The sequence below is a fragment of the Rattus norvegicus genome, chromosome 3 (assembly GCF_021556685.1).
Source record: "Rattus norvegicus strain SHRSP/BbbUtx chromosome 3, alternate assembly SHRSP_T2T, whole genome shotgun sequence".
NCBI classification, from domain to species: Eukaryota; Metazoa; Chordata; class Mammalia; order Rodentia; family Muridae; genus Rattus; species Rattus norvegicus.
Window position 1 is genome coordinate 60344173 of NC_141536.1, and position 21716 is coordinate 60365888.

Genomic DNA, 21716 nt, shown 5'->3' on the forward strand with positions numbered 1-21716 from the left:
CCACACTCTGGCCTAGGGGTCCCTAAAGGAATTTCAGAGCTCTTAAAGCTGCGACATTATTCTTAGAGGAGAGAGAAAAACAACAGGAGAGAAAACAAGAAACCAAAAGCTTATTTTGCAGATCTTTCAGGACAGATTCCACCAGTGAGTCTTTGAGCTGCCCTCCTTAAGCAGATGCTGCTTCCTTTCTCCTCTTTCCCATTTTGTGTTCTTCTACTCACACTTTACTGCATTTGCCTGTAGGCCAGTAGGGACTGGGTCACATAAAGCTGCTGGTGTCCCTCCAGAACATGCCTGCCTTTGGCCAGAATGGGACCCCTATCAATACCAACAACACTGAGCAGGCTTCTGTGTACTTTCCTGTTTGAGGTGGGGGTGTTTAGGTTTTTTTTTTGTTGTTGTTGTTGTTTTCTGCTATGGATGGCTGTTACGTGGATAGAATTGTATTTGAGTTCCTATGTTGTGACTTCACTATGCCAGAAACATAGGTAAGCCATTTTGTGTCTTTCATGATGTCATAATTTGCCAAATAACAGTAAGTTCACAAGGTAAGTGGTTACATGACTGTGCTTGCCACATAGTTTCCCCGATAACCTCGAATAGAGCAAACACAGGTTCTTTCATCCCAATCTTAATTACTAATATACCATATATCACACATTACAAATTACATTTTGTGTGTGTGTGTGTGTGTGTGTGTGTGTGTGTGTGTTACAGAATGACTACAAAGGATTTAAACAGCAAGGGTTTTGAAGAGTTTCAAAGAGGCCTAAGAGGCCAAAGCTGGGAAACTGATAATGATCTAAGAATCTTTGTATTGATAACAAACTAAATCGAGCTACAGAAGAAGCCAGAAGCTTCCATAGCTTCTGGTGGTAGAGTCGGAATTAGCAGTTGGGCTAGTTCTAGGAATTATGTGAAGTGAAGGGCAGGACCAGGTCTGGTAGATCGATGGATGGTGAGTCTGTCTAGGTGGACGGACTGCAGTTCACAGAGGCCTCATCAGCACTCACTGAGCTAAGCTGAAGCTCCTCAGACACTTGCGTGTTCTCTTGTCGCCCCTTGATGTACACTGAGTGCTCTTCTGACAGGTTGGCGGGCTCTCTCCATTTGCAGGTCTGCCAGTGGGGGTGTAGGGATGACACTCTTCCCTTGGCCTGCTATGTCTGTTAAGTTCTTGGGTTTGGTTTTCCTTTTAATGTAATATGTGCTCTCAATTCACCACAATAAATTTATAAGGTGGCTCCCTTTTTACTCCAAGAGTAAGTCATTTGTCAGTCTCTGGTGTACGGTTGGTATCAGACAGATGGTCCCGTTCACTGCTCCATACAACTGAACGACCATCCTCCGTCCTCAAGGTAGAGCCAGAGACTAGTTGTGAAATGAAGTCTCTCAGGGCAAGATACTGTTTCATACACCAAAGGCAAATGGAAAAGCCAGTCTTCCACAATATGGAGTAACTTAAAAGGCACAACTTGACCTTGAAAATGACTTATTTTACTCTCTGTCACTTACTCTGATTGTTTGCCTCTGGAGCACGTCTAAGGTGGTCTGTACGCCCAGCGAGAAGGAAAAAGAATGTAGTCCAATGGACATGGTGAAGTGTTCTCGAAAGCCCTGTTTCACTTGCCTATTGTGGCACCAATATTGAGTTCTTTCTACCAGGCTTTCTGTGTAATTTTTAAAATTCTGAAATTTTAGATATTTTTTGGATTTAGTTTTTGAGTGTTTGCCCACATGTATGTGTGTACCAAGTGCATGCCCAATGCCCAGGGATGTTGGAGGAGGGCGTCAGAGCCTCTGAAACTGAAGGTGAGGTGGTTGGGGGTCATCCCATGGCACTGGACGCAGGTCCTCTGGAAGAGCAGCCAGAGCCCTGAACTGCTGAGCCATCTCTCCAGCTCCTAAGACAATCTGAATCTTAAGCCACATCACGTTTGTCCTTTCTGTGGCTTTCTGTAGGAAATTTAACAGTTCACAGAAATACTCCGAAGCTACTTCCTTACCTATAGGAGACCAAGTTTATGGTAGCTTTTAGTTCTAATGGTTTGTGGCACAAATAATTAGAAATATCAGTGAGCTATGACATTATGTTTTCTAGAAGTTATAGAGAATTCAATACAAATGCTTGCACCTTACTCAAAAAATACCACTTGTAGGATTCGACATACACAAAGCTCTTTCATGGATGCCGCAGGCAGGATTCTGGGTGTCAGGCATGATGTTCAGACTTCTCTAAGAATTATATTTCCCTGAACCCCACAGATGTATGTTCTACCGGTGGCTGCACTTTTGTAAGATGAGAGATGAGGTAAGCTTGCAGAAAGCTCTTGGGAGATAATTCTTCCTGGCTCTCCCCTCCTCCCCACACCACCCCCTCTCTTGTCAGCACATTTTACAGAGGCTCTGAGCTGTCAAGGATGTTTGCACAATGAATGCCCTTCGAAGGTAGAGGCACCATCTCCTTGCTAGTAAAAAGCAGAATTATTTGCTATCCAATATAATAAAGATGATTTCTCCCGCTGGACAGGGGTAGATCCGGTTGCCTTGAGTTTGCGGATGCTCCTGCAAGGCCATGTGCTCCCTGTGCAGTTGTAGTTTAAGGGGGCAGCATAAATGCTGATGCTCTGGTTAGTTTTCTCCCTGTTGGTAATAAACCAGCCCCTGTCACTGTTCCAGGAGCCTTGTATCTCCTGCCAGCATTCCAGAGACTGTGGCCCCCATTCATACGTTCAAGACGGAGGTGCGGTAGCTTGCAGGTGGATAGAACCCGACTTTTTAATGACCAACAAGGTCACTTAGATGGTATGGGGTGCTAAATTTCTTATCAATTTAGTTAGCTTGAGATTGGAACCCACCTGTCTACAGGAACCTACCTGCCTCTCAGAGAAATATGCATCTCTCAAACGTGACGGCCTAGTTAACTGCCACACCGGAGAAGGAGATTAGATGTTTGAGTGGCTGTGAGAGGCTGCAGTGATTCTGGTTCTGGAGAAGAAGGGTTTCTAGTGATAACCTGTCCTCAGGTGATCTCCTGAGCTGATGGATCAAAACCAATCCTAACCAAGGAATAGACCCTGAGAGATGACATAAGATGGCTACAGAGGTCACAGTGGAATCTTCAGGAAGAAAAATAATCTAACTTTACAAAGCAGCAGGTCCAGGCCTCACCCCCGGATGAGGATGTAAGATCACACTTCTCTGGGTAGAAGAGGAACTGTAAAAGGAACGACCAGCCGCTGATGACCTGACAAATGAGAGGGACACTGCTGCAGAAACACGGAGCTGGTTGTAAGTAGGGGGACTGTCAAAGCAGAGCCCGTGGGCAAGGATCCTGTGGCGTAGAAAGTGGGCTGGGCCCTGAGAATGAGGCTGTGTCCTGTGTTCTCCCAGTGCTGGAGATCTTGAGAAAAGCCCAAGGTCCCATTGCCAATTAATGGTAAATCTCTTTATTTACTTTTTGTTTCTGAAAAAAAAAAAAAGAAACTGAAAATCTTGAATTTTCTGTTTACTATAAGGTGGTTTGTGTGTGTGTGTGTGTGTGTGTGTGTGTGTTGTATACTGTATTTTTTTTTTAAAAAGAACACCACTTAAATCCCATTGGCTGGATTAGATTTTTTTTTTTTTGTTCTTCAATTCATGCCACTGTGTCTTAAAAGTCTCTCCCAATTTAGTCCTTACAAATAAATGACATTGTCACAACCTCAGGAAAAGCCACTCCACAATTCTCCATCTGAAACAGCTAACAAATGTCACTTTCATGGACTGTGTTCACACACACATAACCAACTCCCCCCATCTCAGTGAAGCTCAAATTCAACAGAGGTCAAACCTGCTAATACAAAACCAATTCTGAAGCATTTAACCCAATATTTTGAATGTCAAAGGAGCCCTGGCTGTCTGTCCTCTCTTGTGAATTCTGATTTGTCAAATTAATGCTCCAGCTGAGGAATCCAAATAAAAAAGCAAAGCCAGCATCCTTACTCCCTGTACTTGGGAGCTCCCCATCAGCCTAATTTAGCAAGAATTGCCTGGCTGCCTTCTCAGACACTGCTAATGACTCCGAATGCTCCATAAGTCACATTGCCGCTCCCTCCCAGCTTTAACTACATCCCTAAAATGATTGCTCACCTGCTCAGCCTCCTGCAATATTGGGGCCAGGTAGCTAAGTCAGGTATCAGCGAGTATGAAAGGCATTGAAGATGGACCCTCCCTCATAACCAGCAGCTTGTAAAACCTGGGACTGAATGAAACTGCAGGACCTAATTATTGGTCAAAGACTAGGGTCTGGAGATATGCTATTCAACGACCAGAAAGAAGAGAAGACTTTAAGAGGCTTTCTAATAAAGAGCAAAGCTGCTCTGTTCTCTAAACGGGCCTGTCAATCACCTGCACAGAAAACTATCCCATAGGAAGAGGTCCATTCTAGACTCCTTAGGAAATAGGGTGGAAGCCTACATAAGTGTGTGGGTTTGCACTGTGATTTCTCTGCCATCGTCCACTCTCTCCCTTGAAAGTGTTCCCTCCACAATGATCCCCTTGGCCATCGCTCACTCTCAGGCTGTGAGAGCGTCCCCACTTTACTCTGCTATATTTCCTACCTTCTACACTATACACTCTATGTGTTCTGATTCTTTCAACAGAGATCACAATGTCTGTGGAGCATGAACAGTAAGGGCTAAAATGTAACTCTCAATCTGGAGTTAAAGACCTAAGATTTGACTCCTTAGCTGTTTCTTCAACAATCTAAGAGTCAGCAAAACTAGATGATGCCCATCTTGGTTCACTCCCCAAATTACCTACAAAGAACCTAATTCCACTATGTTCTCTACCATCTGCATCACCTAAGATCCTTCCCTGCCAGCCTTCCATATCTGTTTGTGTCTATCAAAATGTTAATGATTTTTTTAAAAAAGATCAGAGACTCAGGTTGTTAGTTTTGGATAGGCATGTTTAACGTAACACCTTTGTAATGTCAGCACATGGGAGACAGAGGCAGGATTGTAAATTCAAGGCCTGACTGTCTGAGAACCTATCTCAGAAAAACAATGGCAGTAACAATACATAGCTCAAATCATATTTATTTTTAAAGTTTCATGTACATTTGTATTTCTTTGCACAATGCATTTAAATATCTCAGACCCATCTTTGCACTATCTATTGTAAATCTCAATTTAAATATTATTTGAAAACCAAACCTTACAAAATAATTACTTCCACTTAAGTTGAGTAGAAAAATGTTACATAGTGAGCAACCCTGGAAGATAGAAATGCCTTTTTGTAAATCAAGGAGAAGAATTGTTTACTATGAAATATAATATAATTAACATCTACACGTAGCCACTGCCCATTAAAAGGCACTGGAACTCCCTACCTGTAATCTGTAAGTGAAGCTGCCATGGACATTGTATTACACCAGCCATAAACTGCATTTCAAACACCATCAGGACTGCATTGACTTTTTCTTTTCCTACATTCATTAACTAGCTATTTGGTATTTACAAAGGACGACTGTCAAGACCAATTACTAAACCTGTCTCTTACACGCACACACACACACACACACACACACACACACACACACACACCAGATGCACACACACATGCACACATACACGCATACATGCACACAGATGCACACACATGCATAGCACACACACACGCATACATGCACACATACACGCACACAAACACACACCTTTTCATAAATTACTAAACCAATGGTTCTTGATTTTAGTATCTCATTCTACTAATTTCCCCCCATTTCCACAGTGTTCCTGATTTTCTTAGTTAAGTTAGAAACTTTCTATTCAACTTGGCCAAATCTGGTTTATTTTTAGACTTCTTCCAAGAAAACAGAAACCTTGAAAGGCCGTAACTTTCAATGCTACTTTTTTTCTTACTTTTATCCTGTTTTGACTATGACAATCACCACCATCATCATCATCACCATCATCATCATTCATCAATGTTTGTTTACATTGATGCCTACAGTCGTGTCAACTTTTTCTCTCTAGAGAGAACTTCTCCTTCCTTCTGAACTCCCTTCCCATCTTTCTTTCAGTGTTTGTTGCACAGGCTTGTGTATGTAGCCTCTGTGTTTGTATGCATGCTTACATGTGTGTGGAGGTACACATGGAGACCTGACTTCAATGCCTAGAGCCTTCCTCAACTGCTTTTTTCCTTTTTCATTGAAGGTGTCTCTCAATTGAACCCAGGGCTCCCTGGGTCTAGGCAGCCAGCCTGTTTCAGGTTCTCCTGTCTTTGTCTCTGTGGTCTGGGGTTACCAGGAGGCTACCACACCTCCCTCACTAGGGCTACTCACTTGGATACTAGGAATCCAAACTCTAGTTCTCATGTGTGTGTAGCAAATATTTCATCCACTGAGCTATCTCCCCAGTCCTACTGCCTTTCTTTTTTTCTTTCTTTCTTGAAGAAAATCTATAAGAATATCCTTTAGTATTGGTGATAAACATTTTGATTTTCTCTTTATACACCACTTTGAGTTTCTCCCAGGCCAGCTCTATCATACACAATACTGTCTGTGATAGAGCAGCAGCTCCCAGTTAGCCCTAGGAATGAGGGGGTTAACAGCTAACCATCTATATATAATATACTGTGCTGCTACAATGATGATGTCTTAGAAGCCAGGCCTACCCAATGAGCTTGCGAGTTAGGATATTTCCAACTTGTAGTAACTATCAAGACATAACCAAAATATCCACTGGGGAGCATCTGAATGTCAGCCAATAACTGCTGTGGATACAGACAACATGATACTTGGTGACTCACTGGAGTCTGCTCGAGGTTCTTTATTAGCACTGGGACTGTTCTACACTGTGTCAGTCATTGGTGAGACGATTCAGAACTTCAGGACAGACTTGTGGACACCCGGTATGAGCATGACTCAGGATTTCTGGTTCTGCACTTATTTTGGGGACAGAGGTGCACAGCTCATGCTACCCTGGGACTCTGTTTCTCTCGTCTCCACCTCCTGGACGCTGGAATTACAAGCGTGTTAATTACTCTTTACAACCTCCTATTTGGCCTGGTTTTATGTGATATTGGGATCTAATCCTGGGCCTCCTGCATGGTAATTAAGTTCTCTACTAACACCTATGTCCCCGGCCTGATTTGGAGTTTCTAAATAAATGTACAGGAGATGCAGGAAAAATATAAGCTTTGTAAAGAGGGACTAAGAAAAACACTGAAACAAGCAGTAACAGTAGAAGAAAAACGATCTTCTCAATCCCAAAGCATGACAAGAGAAACAAATAAAAGGAAAAACCCCAAACCGAACAACCGGGCTCTAATCTGCCCTTCTTGACGCCCCTTCTTTCTTCATATATATATATAAAATCTCAATGTGGCCTTCACCATCCAGTTTCTGAATGCCAAAAGGTCCAAAGAGCTTTAATGACGGAGATGTTAATGATTCTGTACACCCTTGTGTGGCACTTTTCTGCTTGAAAGCACTTTGTGGACGCTGGCTAATTAATCTTTACAACATCCCACTCCAAAAGGGAGCTAAACTGAAAGTCATTAAACACTGTAAAAAGTCACATCAGCCTTGGAAAGTCATGAAAATATCATTAATAAGTATGAAATCTGAGCACAGAGCCTTTCATCGGCACCAGAGAAAGTCAGGAGGCAGCCAGCTCTTTTAGACTCGCAAACCACAGAGAAGGGCTATTAAGGCCCCATGGTTTGGTTGAGTCCAATTATACATCGTTAAAGAGTGGTGGAGGTCTACACTGGGGATTTCCAGGGGTTCTGGGGCCAGGACCTTTATGGACCTTGTTCTTGCTCGGTAAAACAGCTTGGAAACTGCACCACTGATGCTAAAATTTATCCTCAGAGTTCACGTCCCCAGCAGACACTGGGAGGCAAAGCTTCACTGAGTTCCAGTTCATTCATTAGGAAGTGGGTATGTTTTAAAAAAGCTATAATTCAAATATCAAATAAACTCTTCAAGTACAGTATGGTAATAAAAATAGCACCTGAAAAATGGAAGTAAGTACATCACTTTCATGAGGTAGAGCATGGTCATAGTCTTTCTAAAGAATGGGACACTGAATGGCTGGAGAGATGGCTCAGTGGTTAAGGGCACTGGCTGCTCTTCCAGAGGTCCTGAGTTCAATTCTGGTACCTACATCCCAGTTCACAGTCCAGTCCTAGAGGATCTGACATCTTCTTCTGGTCTCTTCAGCTTCTACATGCATGTGCTACACAGACATATGTTCAGGCAAAACACACACACACACACACACACACACACACACACACACACACACACACATATATATATATAGAGAGAGAGAAAATAGAATATAGAAAGTTAAGGAGTGAAGAAATGAACTTAGAGATTTAAGTACAGATGTTTTCATTTCCTGTCCTGCTGCATCAGCATAGCTCATCTTCATAAATGAACTTCAAACACATAGCATCTTATTTGGGTAGTTTTATAAACATAAGTAGAATCACCCATAAGTGATTCTCTACAACATCCCTTCAATCTTGGAAATTTTCACATCCCTTTCAAAAAACTCGCTTCCTTCGTCTCGGGCTCTAGAATATCTTACGTAGAGAGACTTTGATTTTCCAAAATTTTCTAACACAAACCAGCTATGATAATGGACCTCCTTACGAATATACCTTTCAGCATGTAGACAGCTGTTCTATTAGGCATAGTCCCACAGTAAAAGTTTAAGGATAAAGAAATGTGTGCATATTACAAGATTTTAATTCTTATTTTATTTTATGTATGTGAGTATTCTGCCTATATGTATAGCTGTACCACAAACATGCCTAGTGTCCACAGAGGCCAGAAGAGGACATCAGAATCCCTGGCACTGGAGTTACAGATGGTTGTGAGTTGCCATGTGGGTGCTGGGAATCAAACTCTGGTCCTTTGCAAGAGCAGCTGGTACTCTTAAGTACTGAGCCATCTCTCTCTGGCCCTTGTCTAAAAACTTAGTATTCCGTATTAATAATAGCTGGAACCAAATGGTCCTCCAGAAAAGGAAGCTGCCAGTCTGCACGCTGACTAGCGGCAATCTGAGTTCTCCTTAACTCCGACCCACACAGCAGCGCGTTTCATTTTATACAGTGGACCCTAGGACAACTACCGTCAATACTCGTGTTGCGTTGCCTTAAGGCAAATCATTTGATCGCCTCTGAGATCCCCAATCTTGCATCATTTGTTCGATCTGATATCATCATCTCTTCCACTCATTTTTTTTTTACAGTCTCTCTTCATCAGTTGCTAATGCTTAGCAAACACCCATTGTGCTCTCCACGTTTAAAAACCACGAGAGCTTACTTGATGGTTTGCAGTTGTCGTCTGTCTAATACAGCCTTCGTGGTCCGAAGTCTACAACTGCTCTGTCGAAGATGAGCAAATGTTATGGTTTGGTGATCTTGGCCTCCTCCCCATCTGAAGTATCAAGACAGGCTACATGAGCAGCTCTGCCAGGGTTATTTTGATAAGCAGCTCAACCTACATATTTCATCCGTCTATCTTTATAAGCCATGGCTTTTAAGAAATTGCTTTGAGGTATAGGTGGTCTGGGCATTTTTGAGTTCTAGCTGTGAGGGTGGTGACCACTGCCCTCCACATACCAAGCGCAGAGAAAACTGCAGGAAGCTGCCCTCGAGAGCAACTTCCACACTTGAGGCCAGAAAAGGTCTAATTATGTCATAATCCGCATGTAGAAATTCCTCTTGCACTATTGTCTGATTAGTAGTACCTGTGTTTGTCTGTCCTAATGGACTCTGCGAAATGTTTTTATATATGAAATAGTACATATATCTTCCATATACTACAAACCAGAGTTCCTGCTACATATGTGAACATTTTTATACCATCTTCAGCATTAAAAAAAATCTACTAGATGCACAAGAGAAAGTTTCTCCAATACTTAAGACTGCATCTTAGTGATTTTTTATGATTATAGACAATAGATAATAATCTTAGGAAAATAGTGAGAAAAACTATAGTTTCTATTCAGAGAACCCAAAGGGATTGTTTTAACTATATATTTTTTCATTTTCCAAAAATAACTAAGCATCAAAATACAACAGAATTGGCATGTATAATAAACTATATTATTTTAAATTTTCCATGAATATTCTCTAGCGGGGTTTGAAACCAAGAAGACTATGAAAAATATGTTTAGATCATTAATACTTGATTAATGTCGCAATGCCCTACAATGAATATTATAAATAGAAAAGGCTTTATCAAACTTATAGCTTTGTTTATGCAACTAAAACACAAAGACTCTACAAACTCAACATCTTAAGAATGGATAAAATTGGAAATAAAGGGCAAAGCAACCCTCCCGAAATCAATTGCAGTGTTTGTAACGACTATCATTATTTTAACTAGGGAAAGAAACCTCTACAATCAGAATGGCAAAAAGACAAAACCAGACAGCTTACAAAAAGATGAGAAACACAATCACTTCTTTAAAGGAGAGAATAATGTCTACTACATGAGTCATCAAGAAACATACAAGACATCATAAATCATGCGTGGTAACCATGTCAGTAAGGTAATAAGTAATAAGCGTTGATAATAATATGGAAATAGCTATCCTCAGATACCTCTTGAGGGGGAGTCGCTGGCCCAGCACTTCTGCAAAACAGCTCTGCAATATGAACCAAATGCCTCTTTAAAAGTTCCGGCTCTTTGACTTGAAAATCCTAAGTGTGGAAATTTAACTTTAGAAAATCCACAGTTTTATTTTCTGTTATTTTATCCACATTTGGAAAGGCCTAATTTTGAAAAGCCTGAGTCTTACATTTTTGGCCAGGTGGTTTCTCTAAGGAGAAAAACTTTTTCATAAAACTTACAAAATTGTGAAGACTAACAGTTATGTAGGATAAAGGAAGAAATAATATATTTTTTAAATTAAAAACACTGATATCTGGCAAAAATATATATTTGTATTAATTTTCCTAAATCCTCTTTAAAGATGTGTTTTTATTTATGAATGTGTATGTGTGTGGTGCATGGGCTTATGTGCACCACGTGTGTTCAGGAGCCCATGTGGTTTAGAACCCGAAACCGGAGTTACCGGTGGCTGTATGCTGCTGTACGGGTGTAGGGGACTTAACCCTTCCTCTACAAGAGCAGTGATTACACATAACCACTGAGCAATCTTTCTATCCCTACTTTTCCTAAATATTTAGCAGAATAATGTTTTATTTTTCACATGACCACAATTTTTTTTTACTATTTTTCTATAGATACACAAAAATGTAACTCTGAGGCTAGAAAGAGAGCTCGGTGGTTAAGAGTGTTCGCTGCTCTTTATAGGACCTGGGTTCAGTCCCCAGCACCTATGTGCAGAAATAATAACTTATCTCTGTGTCCTTCAGCCTTTTGGCCCAAGGAAGGCATCCCAGTATGTTTCTACACTGTGTCTTCATGAGTCTCTATACAAAGGAATGTGGTCCCAAACGGTTCTGGCCTAAGCAGAGAAAGAAAATTCATTTGTCCCCTATAGGCTTAGATTTTTCAAAACCTATTATAATTATGATTCTTAAATTCTTCAACCTTCTTTCTAGCCCATCACCCACCAGAGGTAGGGAGAAAGAAAGGGAATAGGAAACTGGAGTTATAAACCTGTTTAGAAATAATTCTTTGGGGTGATTCCAATCTTCATCGTTGGCAGTCCAGTCCACTAGCAAAACACCAAACACGAATCAGCAGCAGCTCGATCCAGAGGAAACTCCGAGGGCGTGTCATCAGAGAAGCTCGGCATCAGCGAAGCCCAGTCAGTTGCAGGGCAAACCAATGCAAGATCATTGTTCAGTGTCTGTTGGGCCCATCGCTGAGTTTGGGGTGGTCACAACGAACACTTAGAATGGGTGAAAGGAGAATTCTCTAGAGGAAAGCCAAGATGCTGAGTACCCCAAGTGGCACGCGTCTGCGAATATGGTGCTATTTAAGAGAGCTGCCATTAACCTTCATTTCATGCACAATTTTCAGTGCCACTTTAGTCATTTGATGTTTGATATCTTTTCCTAAAACTATCCCTAGGCTTTTAAGGACCATCCCAGCACATAGTGGCCATTTATGTTATCTACATTAAAAAAATAAAGGGCTGCATCTCAAATGGCACACTCTATAAACTAGAAGTATGTCATACAAGAACCCACTGTGGACTAGAACAGGAAGTACAGACATTGCTTGAGTCCAAAACGTAATTCATTATTTAGTAGTGGATGTTTATTTAAAGAAATACCTATAGTTTTTCTTCCTCATGCCCTCTTTTGTTCCTATAAGAGAAAAGTTCAGAATGGGACCCATGCTTTCAATTCTTGTCTCCACTTACTAAAATCAATGATGATCTATTACCTTAAATTATATTTGGAATTTACATCTAATTCCATGATCAAATCAGATCCTGACCCAACTCAACACTGTAGAAACGCCGACTTCCAAACGGAGGTTTTCCTGAGCTAAAAGCAATGTTATCTGTAGTGTTCTCTAAAACCAGAAGCTTTTGTTTTGGGGTTTTTTGTTTGTTTGTTTGTTTGTTTGTTTGTTTTTACAATAGTTTCAGGGACTTCATCACATGCTTGCTCCAATGTTATCTACTGACTGTGAGAGTTAGGTAAGGCCAAGGCTCAAGGAGTTTACAGAATCCACTGGGAAGCCTGGATGTGGGGAGTAAAGTCCTTGGTGTCAGACTCAATATTTTATTGGTTTTTCTATCCTTCTCAACAAGAGAGGATATAATGGTATAATGGTATAATGTTTGGTATAATGTTTCTTAAGGAATAATTGAATTACTGTTACTGCACACACATACACACACACACACACACACACACACACACACACACACACACACACGCTCTCCTCATGGTTTTGTTCTTCACAGTCTGTCTGGTGGTAGATTTTCCTCCTAGCATGGTCCTTTATGACAGGAAGATGTGCTGCCAATCTCAGGAAGTTTAGATTGCAGATGTAGATTGGGATGGACAAAGGATCACATCTTAGTTTGTATCATTTTCTTTCTCTTTGCTTGGAGAAAGAATAACTAAGCAGCAAATATTCTCACTAAATGTTCATCAGTTTAGAAGCCCAAACTAAAGATGTCTGTCCTAACAAGCACTCCATGGCAAATCACATGTTAGACTTGGCACTGATAGTGACTTCTTTTTTTTTTTTTTTTTAATTTCTTTTTTTTCGGAGCTGGGGACCGAACCCAGGGCCTTGCGCTTCCTAGGCGAGCGCTCTACCACTGAGCTAAATCCCCAACCCCAGTGACTTCTTAATAAATGCTTTTGGCTAACTTCCGATGGGTTGTTGTTGCTGTTGTCCTTGTTGTTGTTGATGTTGTTGTTGTGATGGTGGTGGTGGTGGTGGTGGTGGTGGTGGTGGTAGTGGTGATGATGATGGTTTTCATTTCCTCAGCATGAGATGAGAGGAAATCCTTAATTTATCATCTATTGTGGAAAGCCGCGATAACATTCGCCATTACAAGATGGCGCTGGCTTCCGCTGCGCCAGCCCAACTTCCTTTCAGGAAACTAGCTGTGTGCGCATGTGCAAGAGTGTGTTCGCGCCAAGTCTTTGCCCACCCCGGGGCGTGCCAATGAGATCATGGGTAAGTGACCAATCAGGCGTGGACGCTCCGTGCTAGGGTTTTATAAGCAGCACCTTTCTGGGCCCCGGGTCTCTCCTCTTCAAGATGCAATAAACGCTTTGCTGTAGAAGGATCCTGGTGTCCGCACGTCGTTCTTGCTGGCGAGACGTTGGGCGCGCGACAATCTATACTTCTACTAAATAATTTTTAAAAGTTGAAAAGGAGCTCACAAATTCTTCCTCTTATGATTTCATTATAGTTTAAGGAAAGTTTGTAGAAAATACTAATATTAGGTTGTTTTTATGTGTTCTCTTACTGAGAACAAACTCAATGTCTAGGAAAAGTAATTTACAACTTCACTAATAATGTTTTGGACTCACTGTTCAATCTCCTCACTCATGCTATGACTCAGTGGATATCCAAGTAAGCAAGTGGCTACTGGAGTCACTGAGGGCCCACAGTGTTGGTCAAGAAGACTTGGAGCACATAGATGGAGATAGACTAGGGTCTAGCTTGGGGAGCAGGCCATTTAAAGGCTAAGACTCATTTTTAAAAATGCTCCAAAAGGGAGTGGAAATTCTCAAAATGTTCTATACTTTTTGATTTTATTAATTATAAAAATATAGTATGATAGTAGATAAATATTTTGTTTATATTTACTTAGGTTTTAGGTATGGGTTTCATTTCTTTTTTCATTTAGATTTTGTTTTTATTTTATTAGGTTTTAGGGTTTGTTCATTTTGGTTTTGGCCTTGTGGGCTTCTTTTCCCCTCTACTCTCACATCTTTTGGCCTGTGTATTAAAGTTCCTACCCACTGTGTAGACATGAAAGGCACGGACACCCTGGTAACTTTCAAATTCTATTCTATGGGACCCAGTTAACTGCCAATTGCACCACCAGAAAACAGCACCAGAAAAATCTCCTCAGCAGTATTGTTGTCTCCAGTGTCTCCCCCTTGATCCATTTCCCCTACTACTTGCTCCCCAAAACTGATTGTGCATTCTCCACCTACCCAGTCCCTGCAAGTCAGGCCCTCTTGGATCTTCACAGTGTAGCCTGACACTAACCCCCTCATCATCTTCCACTAGCCCTCGAACACCTAGCTCTGACATCTACCAAGGGAAACCAGACTTCGATAATAACTCGTTTCCACTTTAATTAGTGTGGTATAGTATGGTTATGTGAGACTGGCTGTATAAAGCCATTGTAGTTCAGGTTGTCCTCCAACTCTCCATCCTAACACCTTAGCTTTCTGTGTCACAGGCTTGTGCCACACAACCAGCTCTGATGAGTAGTTTTGGAAGAGGCCTTGCCATGATGGCGAGTTACACTTTATAGGCCAGACTAACTAGGCATAGTTAGTCTGAGATAGTTTCTCTGTCTTAGGTATTCCACTGCCGTTTTAGAAAACCTTGCCTTCATGTAACTCCTTGTCTTTTAATTCAAAATAGCAAATGGTATTTAGCATTTTGTCTAAGCCCCACCCCACAATTGCCTGGCAACAGCTAGATGTGCATGACTCACTATAAATGGGGCTGCTTGCCCCCTACTCTCTCTTTTGCTCTCTTGCCTTCTTGCTCTCACTCTGTCCTTTCCCCCCTTCTCTCCCATTCCCCTCCCCCATCTCTTGCATGCACATGGCCAGCCTCTACTTCCCTACTCCCTCTGCCTTTCTCTGTCTCTATTACCCTCTCAACTCCCCTCCCCATGCCCTTAATAAACTCTATTCTACACTATATCATCATGTGGCTGGTCCCTCAGGGGGAAGGGATGCCTCATCATGGGCCTATGGAGGCATCCCCTTCCCCCCACACCTGACTACACGTCCACCAAATATATTCCTTCTCTCCTTATCGTTTTATAAACACAACAGTAAGTGCTTTCGATGTATCAATATCCAATACCAACACCAGCATTTATGTTGTTCCGTTGGAACGCAAAGGTGATGACAAAGCACAACTCTTAAATTCTAAGATTAACAAACTAAGTAAGTGAATGAGGAGATGGCTCAGTTAGTGAAGTATTTAGGGACCTGAGTTTAATCCCATGTAAAAGAAGCCAGGCATGGCGACATTCACATACAATCCCGGGACTGAGGAGATTGGGACAGAAGAGTCCCCGGAGTTTGCTGGCCAGCCAGCTCATGAGCTCCAGCCTCAGACGCTGCCTTAAAAAATAAAAGAGAATAATCAAGGGAGGTGTGTAACATCGACCTCTTGCTTCCACACATGAGTGCATACAGATACACCCATACACCTCCTCACACGCATACAGAAACAAGATCCTCATCCTTCTCCAGAGTGCCAAGCCACCAGTCACGTTATCCGAGGTGAAATTGCTCTTAATAAGTGTCCTGTCTGAGACGTGTTCCAGAAGAGCATTCTCCATGTTACTGCGCTGACGCTGTGTCAGCAGGACAGTGAGTGGTAAACAGGACAGTGTGTTTGATACAAGAGTCTTCAAGTTACTTCCTCCACCTTTGCGGGAGAGACACTAGCATTAATGACTTTCTTAAAGCAAGGTCTGGTTTTAAATGTCGCCGTCACCATGTATTGTTACAGTGATTCCAAACAGTGTAAGAGAGAGGAGACAGCCTTTACAAAAATCTCTTCTAATGAGTACGTACAAAGGCTCATGACAACCACTTGACGGAATGTGAAGCTCGTGTTTCTGTGATCCTAATAACAAACCAGAAACTGTTATCAGGGCTCAAGAGCCCAGTTCCTGTGTAAGACCTCGCTCTGCCTTCTCACGGAAATGGAAGAATTAACTTTGTCCGAAACAACAAAATAATCCAGAAATACATCTTGAGTTACAGTTTTAATTTTTTGTTTCTCTAAATGAAGACATGGTTAAGAGACAGCTGTGTCACTGTGCATCTGTGTGAAGGGGTCAGAAGGGGAGAAAATGTTAACAAAGCAAATCCTTCTCTTTGGGAGATCTGCAGAGAGACCCCCAAGCTTTGGAGTGTGGAGACTGAAAACCTAGGTTACCCAGCTCTCCACAAGCACCTCCCACTTGGGTCTCTCATCCCTCCTGTCACCTGCCCCTTCACTGCCTCCATCTCCACAAGAGCGGAAAGCAATCCCGTAGAATCTCAGCTCCATTTCTGGCTTTTTGATTCTCGCCCCCCACAGGAGCATTCACTCTCTGAAGCCTGAAAACCACATTTGAAGAGATCACTTTTTAATTAGTTGAAAATCTCCATCACTAGACAAAATGCCCAGGAACACAATTAGATGCTGTGAGTTAGGGCATGCTTAATAAATGCTTCACCCTGAGAAAGGATGACTGCTACACACTGCTCTAAAGAACCGTGTCTTTAAAGAAGGCATCTGTTTCTAAGAACTGCTCAAACCTTACATGTGTCTCCCTTTCCTGACTTTGAATATAGCGATGCTGGATTTCTACTGAGCTTCTCTCTGTTTAGTCTCAGTTAAGTTACTCTGGGGCTGTCTGTAGGTAAGCATGGGGAGGTAGAGAAAGAGTTAACTCTTAACTGAATAAATTCCATTTAGTAGTAATACTTAATAAAGCCATCCGCCTAGTCTCTCACAAGGCTCTCCACATAGAACTCGGTGTTGCTTTCCTTTCAGTCAGGAATCCAAAGGCAACACTTGGATTTATAAATAGATAGCTTTGCTATTTGCTATTGTGGTAACTACCCTACGTCTGCACGGATTATTTACTTACTAACCTGGAGCTCTAAGATAAACACGAGTATAACAAATGAAGCATAGTCCCAGACAGGGAAGCCTCTCTTCTTACAAGTTTGATGGACTAACTGTAGGCAGCTCACTTTGTCAGTGTCTCTGTGGTGGTTTTGCAGTTAATACATTTTAGGTTTCTCACTGCTCATTTTAAAACTTATTCTTAAATTGATCAATTCATTATGAACAATTCAACACCTATTGCCCAGTATCATTATACATTTGTGCTGTTAGTCATAAAATGACCAGTGTTCTTAAAGGTAACTTTTCTGGTATATTTGTGAAGATAGTGATTTAATTTCCCAAGTGCAATCAGTGTGGGCAGTAGACAACACACTCATGCTTATGAAGTGAAGAGGACCTCAGTCAAGCATGTGGTAGCAACTGCAAAGCACAATCAATGGCCACCTCAATATCCAGTGACACACAGATTAAATATAAGTAAATATATGTAAAAGCTATAGCCTTGTATGGATCTTAATATCCATTCAGGGAAATCCTAGGTCAAAAGTAGACCAAAAAACCAGTAAAAAGAAAAAAATGAATAATGACCAAATTATGAGGCATAACCCCCTTTCTCTGCAAGTAAAATAAAGGAATAGAAAGGACGGTGTGACTAGCCCACAAGTATTTACAGGGAACATCCTAGCTGTACTGTGAAGGAGCCAGTGATGTAGCTAGAGACAGAGTATCTAGAGGGAGTTGTCAACTAATGCAAGGGCTGGAGTCATTTTGAGAGCTCAGAACAAAATCCAAAGTGCTGGCCCCTCAGATTAGCATGGTGCAAATCCCAAAGAGAATCTGGAAGCCATCTGGGTCTTTAGGATAAGGGAGGCACCCTGGCCCCTCAACTTCTCTCTGAACTTCCGCTGAAAAATCCCAGAACTTCCACATTCAGGAAATCCCACACTGGGGATGCCTAGCCACAATGGCCTCTCATATCCGGGACTCATTTTCCTTCACAAGCCAGTCCACTGATGCCCACATTTTTCACCATCAAAATTACCTTTCTTTTCATATACTATAAAATCTGTGTCTGATGATTTTTTAACTTTTAAAGTTACTTTTTTAAATTAGTGAGCATGCATAGACCATGTGCAGAAGTAAAAGGGACAAACTGTAGGAGTCTGATCTCCCCTTCCATCACATGACTCCAGGCAATCAAACTCAAGCCATCGGACTTCGTGACAAGCACGTTCCCCTACTAAGCCCTCTCACCAGTCCCCTGTCCCTAATTTTGTGCTGTTATTAATGTTCTTAGTAATAAATGGAAGTTATATGTATTCATCATGTACAGTAGTTTGTTTAGAATATGTAGACGTTAATATGCATAATAGACCCCATACTTATCACCTTCTTTGGTGAGTACACTTAAAATCTACTTTCCAACAACTTTTAAGATGCTAGTCCATTTTTATTAACTGTGGCCAATAATAGATTTATCAGTCTTCTTCCCTCTGTCTAGCTGACAGTTTGACTTCTTTATCTCCCATCTTCACCACCTAGCTCTAAATATCTTTATTATTAAATGGATAATGATCTGTTTCTCACTTTTTAATCATTAGAGGTACATGCTCTCCACGAGCTTTCCTGGCTAACCATGCTACCTCACGAGTAGTTTTAAGTCATTTATGGACCCCACATCTAACCAACCATCTAGCCACAGCCCAACTCTTAAAATCAACCCTGGATTCTTAACAACTAAAGATCAGGAGTCGCTGTGTTGGAAGTCACTGAAATAATCTACAAGTTTGAATAGGCTTACAGTAGTTGATGTATGGTGAACATCATTCTGAATCATGATGTTACTGTCTTACTAGAAGCATGGAATCACCCACAAGAATGTTCTTGCTTTTCAAGAGAATATTGACCACTTCTCGCTGGCATTTTAGTTCAAAGTTGAACTATTTACAGGTTTGGCATGGGAGTCACAGACTCAAGAGTTTCCCTGTGTCTCTATTCCTTCCCACTCAAGCAGAGCCCTTACTTTTTCTCTACCAACCTGAAGCCACATCCCATGATCCTTGGGGAAAGGGGCAGTTGGTAGAAGATCTACTGGGGGTCAGTTTCTCAGGGACTGGTGAAGTCAGCTTGAGAATAAGGAACAGACAACCTTGTTGGAATCCTGGCCCTCAAACATGTGATGTTAATGACAATATCAGCCAACGAGGTGCAATACAGATCTCAGCCCCTTTCTCTCATCTCAAGGAGGCTCCAGAAAGAGAAAAATTCCCAAGAGACTGGATATTCTATTCAGAAAACAAATCTATCAATCTTCTCCATTCTGTGTGTTGGAACATGATACACCTACCACTCAATATACTTCATCTACTCTGCACATAATTTTGTTTAATTTTCTCCTGACACTTGGGATGCCCAGTCTTCTCAGAGAGACATCTGTATACTTATCTTAGTCCATTGCCATAGAGAACTAGAGGGAGGGGTGAGGCACCTACACAGGACGAAAATGCCTATTTCACGAGCTGACTGAAGTCGGAACAACATTGGGGAGTCTTGGTCCATGGTGAAGAGTGCTCTTCCATATCCTTTCCCTTGTTCTCCTAGAATATGTTGCTAATGTTTCTGCACATATGCTCTGTTTTGAGCTTGGATGGATATAGCTCAGTATTTGTATGACAGTGCCAGGATCACAACCTGTACATTTCATAGTCTGTCGGTGACATCAAATCTATCTCACAATTGGGTTTTAGGGAAACCTATCACTCTATTTCCATAGTTTGGAATCATGGACAGAAAGCCACCTTGAGCCCTGGGTCGAGATTAGACAAAGCACAAAGCAGTCTGTAACTTTCTCCTAATCACTCCTCCCTGCCTCTAATAGAAAGAGTTCTGAGAAGGGCAAGTTTCTGTACTTTCCCCATCACAGATGTTCGGCCATAGAAGGTGAATATTTAAACAATGCTTGGATTTGAAACGTGTTGGTTTATTTCCAAGGATGTGAAATTTAATATTTTAATTACATTTTTAATGCTGTAAGTGTCTCTTTTATATCCTTGGGTGTTGCCATTTTCTGGATTTCAGATGCTATGGAATTGTGTTAAATGTTTACAAGGTTTTTTTTTCTTTGCACATTTCTATACTGGAATGCTGGGCTGTGTTTACAGCACCCTAGTTAGATAGCTAGTTTAGCACCATTTGATGCTAGGTCTCTCTTGATAGATAAGTCTGTTAACTTATCCATCCCCTCTCAGTTGCCTTTGGGTGATTAGTTATATGGTCACCCTACCTTGAATGCACTACCTGGTAATTGTCAAGCCCAAGGGACTCTAGATAGACAAGCCGCAGGTTAAACACAAATAAAATAACAGACTGAAAGTTTTATTAGAAAGGTGTGGCCCTTTTCTTGTGAAATGTTCCTCCTATCATAATCTAACGCTGCCTTCTCGTTTTTCAGTGGGACAGGGAAGAGGAACTCTTTGACTTTGCTTAAGGAGCAGAAAAGAGCCTATGGAGGCCAGACAGAAAGTAGATTTGCCTGCCACCCAACGGAAAGGGTGCTTCTAAGAAGCGTGTATAGATTTTACCTTCTGAAGAGGATATACAACCAGGGAAAATATACTGCAAGAAAAACACAAAAAGTATGTTTCAGATGAGACAGGCAAGACAGGTAGAATGGAAAAGGAAAGAAAAGCAAGGGAAGGGGGAGAAGAAAGCGAGGCCAGAGGAGGGGCCTTCAGAGCTGTTGAACTAGTCACCAAGACAGGGGACATGTGGACACCTCCAAGAACATCTTCAGAAACCTGAGGCAAAGGAGGCTTTTGAGAAAAGAAAGACTTCTCATTGCAGGTGGAGATTCTGCAGTAAGGAGGCAGGGTTGGCTAGTTAACAAATCCTGCATTTCTTTTCCTTGGATGTGACTTCCATCCTTCCACAGCTCTGATCACCTTAACAGCTTTCTAGTGTATTAACCAGTGGCTTGGCTTGCGTTCCTTATCCCAGCAGAAGCTGCTGTGTTTCTTCTGTAATCCTTTCAATCCATGAAGAAAAATCCCTCTCTATGGCTTCCCAGCAACTTTCTCTCCCACGTCATTGGCCTGGTGGGAACAGCTCTTCATACTAATTTTGTACCAATAAGATGAGATCTACCAGTCAGCTTGAACCAGACATCGTTCTCTCATCCAAGACCCAGGCTAAGACTGAAACCCATGGTGGTGAGGAGGATAGTGGGTGGGAGTGTCTGTTATGTATATATTGTGAGTAGAATTGTGCCCTCCAATTCCTTTGTTGAGATTCTAGTCCCTAGCACCTTACAGAGGTGATTAATGTGAATGGAGTCTAATGGACTCTGGTCCATTAGAGTAGTGTCTATAGAGGAGGAAGTGATCAGATGTGGACAGGCACAGAGGGAGAATGGCTAAGGTGTGAGAAACAGTGAACCCAG

The 21716-nt window shown here is 41.7% G+C and overlaps 1 protein-coding gene across 3 annotated transcripts in view; it reads right to left on the minus strand.

Annotated features, from left to right (window-relative positions):
* Pde11a (phosphodiesterase 11A) overlaps positions 1 to 21716 on the minus strand; it is a 370466-nt gene that overhangs the window by 230757 nt on the left and 117993 nt on the right.